Raw genomic sequence first — 5,206 nt, 5'->3', positions numbered from 1 at the left:
CCTCTACATGTTGTAGCTTAAATAGCCTCAAAATCTACCAGCTAGCTAGCTAGCTAGCAAAACCCTATTCTAATAGAGGACCTATGAGCAATTAGTTCCTTATAGCTCCCCCTTTAGTTATATATTGATGTGTCAAAACCGATAATTAAGGGTACAGGGGAGGTTGTCAAGTACTATCTTTATGGGCAAAAAACTTGCGATTTTGCCCATAATTGAAGTCCCCAGCTCTAAAGTTGATATGAAAGGAGAACCTTGCCATAGAAGCCGGAACGTTTTTTAGGAACCAGGATATAAACATGGTTATTTCGGCTCTAATGTTGCAGTTTTAAATATTAGAGTCTTTGATAGCCTCGCTTTTAGAGTCAGGCTCAAGCGGCTGTTCGGGGGACTGCATTTTGTGGTCGACGAGGCTTCGTTGCTGCTTGATGTAACCACACAGTGGAGTATGCAGTGGAAGGAGAGCCATACATACATAAACCATCATAAAGTTTAACGTGCTTAAACTAAAGATGATGTACATGCATTTTCATATTCTAAGAATTTAGTGCAAGTAAATCCAGTTTAACTGAAATATGGGCAAAACTGATGATGCATCAAATCACATCATTGGGGCATTAAACAGCTGACCCCTGTGATGTTTTACAACAGAAGGCATTTAAAAAAAAATAAAAATATGTGCGTTCCAGTGGAAAGGAGGAGAAAGAACAGACAATCTGTAGGTAATCAACCACCCAATGACTGCCTGTGATCTTTTGGGGGAAATCGACTCACTAATGGCTCGCCTTGTGTCCTGTGTCATTTCCTTTTGATGTGATCGTGCAGTGATGATCAGTGATCTGGCTGTGTGTAGTAAAGAGCTCTCAGCAGGCACTTTTAATTACCGGGGGGACTGATTTTGGCCGCGGAGTCCGCCTCGTCTGGTTTTTATTTCCAACTGCAGACTGACTGTAAAACAACACTGCCAGCGCTGTCACCCAAAACCAAAGCTGCTCATGTACAAAAGCAGCCAGGGCCGTGATTATCATCCTGTGTCGGGCATGTGAGCGACAGCTCCTCTGTTTTTACTTACAACCCCCTCCTGCCCTCCACCTCTTTTTTCCCCTTTCCTTAAAGTATCTTTCTGCACACATAAAAACTGATGTCAAGTGCACACACTACATGCTCTATCTTAGACAAATCAGAGCCAGGTGCGTCCGTATGAGAGAGTTCATATTAGAGAGATATTGCAAACATCTGCGTGTTCTGCGTGTCCTCATCATTTAGATCCCTGTGTGACAGTAAAAGGCTGCGGAGAGGAGAAGAAGGGAACACCCGCTAAAAAGTAACTCTGCCAAAAGGCCTGGCTGATGAGGCTCTGCAACAGGGACAGGGAGCTCTCACACACACACACACACACACACGCATAAAGCTGTGTTTACATCTTTTTGGAGAACAATACACTGACTCACGTTAACCTTAACCTTAAGGAAAGACTTCACCCTTTGATTTACTGATGTAGATTACAAGGTCTTACTTTTTGCCCCCATTTTAACCTCGTTAAAGAGGCTGATTTACCTCCCAAAGGTCAGCTCATTTATTAAGAGTTCACGCAGCATCTCGATGTCATCCACGTTATCTCTGGTGCTAACTTACAACAGAAATCCAGCATTACAAGCTGCGGGCACAGCGTTTGAAACGGTCTGACTGAGAAAATTCTAAGTCAGAATTTTATTTCACTTATGGTTTCTATTTTTCACTATAGCATATGCTAGAAAATACATTACTGGTGAAACAAGTGATGTGAATTCTAGGCTCACTGCCTCTGTAACTCTTTTCTCCCTTGGTCTTTTTGAGCAAGTTAAGCATGTTATTTTGAATTTCTTTCCATATTGAAACACTCAGAAATCATGCCAAACGCCTGTGCTGCAATGTTCAGAAAGTGACATGGTCTTCCTTTGCACGTGACCAGCCTCATGAAATGAAATTGGTAGTCGTGGCATGACATTGCTAACAGAAACGTGTTGTTTTCCAGTAATATAAAAACACTGTTTTGCATTTTTAAAGAAAAGTGATTGTGCACCAAAATGTAACAGAAAACTGCATTTTAGATCAGTTAGTCCTCTTTCCTTTCCAGAGGGACAAAGGCACCAGTAGTTAGCATCTCTCTATGTATCACCTGACCATCTGCTGGAGGCTTTCATCAGAAGTAGTCAACTATTTGGCTCAAATCTAGTACAGAGTGTGTGGTTGCCCCATGCCCAGCCACCAATTTGGAGGACATAGATATATGCTGATATATCTCCTAGCACCAGCACAAGAGGAAGGGCCTCCTCGTTAGGTGTCAGTCAGCACAGTTTTGTTTTTTTTTTTTACCAGTGCAAGAAGTTTTTTTTACTAATTCATATTTGCACAATTCTCACAAAGCAGGCAAGCGATGAAGAAAACCAGGGTTAGGTGTCTTTGGAAGGCGTTTAAAAGACATTCCCTTCTTTCTCATTTGATGATCGGAGCTCCTCTCTAACCCATCAATCCAAAATCTCCCACAGGTGGTTGGTTAGGATTTAATCTAGCGAATAAAGATGATTGATGATTCACATCATTTTCATGCTCATCAAACCCTTCAGTGACCCCTCGTGCCCTGTGGTCAGGGGTATTTTTATCCTGGAATAAGTTTCTCCCATCAGTTTCAAATGCACTGCTGAGGATCTGTTCCCAGGCTTTTTTATTATTAACATCAACGGGATTTTGAATGAGGCTTTCTTATATTTGGAACAGAGGACGGAAGTTCTGGTTTCACTTCAGCTCTCTGTACTAGGGATTACATTCTGGGTATCTTGGCCCTTGCGGCTTCAATTCAACTATTGCAGAGATCCTAACACCAGTCTACCAGCCGGTCCGCGTATTTGGCCCGAAATGAGGTATCTCAACAATTATTGGATGGATTGCCGTGAAATTCAGTGCAGACATTCATGTTCCCCTGGACATTTAGCTCAAAGCAGCACTGTGGCCTCACTTACTACTGCTGAAGTAACACTAGAAAGACTGTTTCATACTTTAAACTGCTTCCTTTCTTTATGACTTCTCCGACACAGAGCTGTCTGTTTTCCCTTCAAAACTCACACTCTCCCATTTTTTCTTTCAGTTTCATATTTCCTTACTTGTTTGTCACGTTATCTCTGTTCACTTTCCCTCAGTTGTCATCCCATTCTTCTTTCCCTTCCTGCTCTCTGACACACATCTTCTCATTTATTTTCCTTTTCTTGTTCCTTTTCTGTTTCTGTTGCTCCTGCTGTTTGTCTTTCCTTCATAGACACACCCCTTCTGGCTCACATCCTCTTCCCCTCAGGTGCATCACAGAGATGAAGGATGGTATCGAGACTCTTCCAACGTCTATAAAACGTAACCAGAATGAGGTGTTGTGGATAACGCGGGTCTTTAAAATGTTAAAATATGTGGCTCCGTGCCCGCTGCCCTCTCATGAAACCTTCACCCGAGGCCACAGACTGTATAGGAACAGAAAGATCGAGTATGGGAATGCAACTGGAGGTTCCTGTTCAAAGCGCGGAAATATAGCATGTGTATCCAAAGTACATGTGGTGAGAGAGAAGAAATCGAGAGAGGGGTTACAGCGAGGAAAAATGAGAGACAGAGAGGGCTTTGAGCTTTCAGATGGGGAACAGTGGAAGTCACTAAACCAAAGTTATTTTGTTTGAGCCTATAGAGCAGTGACTGCAGGTATTAATGGATGAATACAAACACATTTACATGCTGTAAGTGCCAAATTATTACAATGTGGAGTCCCAAAACTCAAATATTGCCAAGTCCTAAGCCCTAAAAGAGAAGCTAAATGCATATGACAAAAGTTAATCCTCCTGAGACCTGTGAAATTGAAATAATTTTGAGGCATTTGAATTTGAGATCAAAATATGACAATAAGGCAAGAGCATCAAAGAAAAAATAATAAAATTAAACAGTTTTTGAAAAAAAACCTGTGCTGTAATTAATGTTTTGACAGCTGTTTCTGGTATCGTCAGATATTTTCCCCGGTGTTTGACCCGTGCCTTTTAAATTTAAAGGGAAGCACAGTCAGGAGCAGATCCAACACTTATTCAATTAAAGAGTCATTTAACAATGTGGTAAATTAACTTACTAACTTAACTATCAGTATCGTCATTACTGCATAATGTGCAGAAGAAATAAGTTACAACTTTTAAATAAATTATCTCAAATCTGGAGAACAAAATGTTTCGTGCAGTAATTGATTGATTGATGCTACATGTGAGGAGCAGCTTGCACAGCGTAAATCTGTCTGCACACTGTAAATGAAACATGTCGTCGCACTGAAATACTTTCATATTGTTAGTGAGCAAACTAAAATGACTTCATCTTTTAACCTGGTGTTGATGGACGTCATTGTCCCAAAGATCACGCTCAGTGCACAAACAGATAAAGTGGAGACTCCTTCCAGCTGATGCAGGTTACACCTGATTGTTTTCTATTTGTAACTTTTTCAAATGTGGAAAAGGAGTTGTTTTTTTCCGACATCAGTGATTTTTTTTTGTATACTTTATTAATCCCTTGTAGGGAAAGTACTCTCTGCATTTAACCCATTCACTCAAATAACAGAACATTTACTGAATGTCCTATTATTTAACTTCCTGTTAGAACAACTGAAACAGGAATTTATGTTACTTGTCTGAATTATTTTATGCTGTATGCTTATCACAATTTTTAGTGCAAACCTGAGAGGTTTTCCTGCTTTTAAAAAGACACATTTTACAATGCACACCTGTCTTCATAATTGAGCTGCTCCCACCTGTGTAATCCATTTTCTCCAGGTGTGCAACTGGCCAAAGGACCACACTAATTAAATTTCAGTGTTTCAGTATTTGTACACTCGCTCACTAAAGCCCCAGTAGGCAATATCAACCCCACTACTGTTAAATTAATGTGAGAGTAATGAACTTTGTGTTCATAGGTAGTTATTGTATCAGCTGAATATCAATGGAGCTTTGACTCAAGTATTTCATGACTGAATGAAATGTCAACTCTGAAACTCAACTCAACATGCATACGTCTAAAGTGGAATTTGGTTAGTTTATAATGTGACAAACACTTGCAAAGCTTATGAATCAAAACAGTCAGACACTGAAAAGAAATATAAAAATCAGTTTAAGACTTTAGGATGTTACACGCCCCCGCCTTGTGCCCTTAGTTCCTTATTTCC

The sequence above is a fragment of the Pundamilia nyererei genome, unplaced genomic scaffold (assembly GCF_000239375.1).
Source record: "Pundamilia nyererei isolate P.nyererei 1_Seehausen unplaced genomic scaffold, PunNye1.0 scaffold00093, whole genome shotgun sequence".
In the NCBI taxonomy this organism is placed as follows: domain Eukaryota; kingdom Metazoa; phylum Chordata; class Actinopteri; order Cichliformes; family Cichlidae; genus Pundamilia; species Pundamilia nyererei.
Note: the sequence above shows the minus strand (reverse complement) of the source record.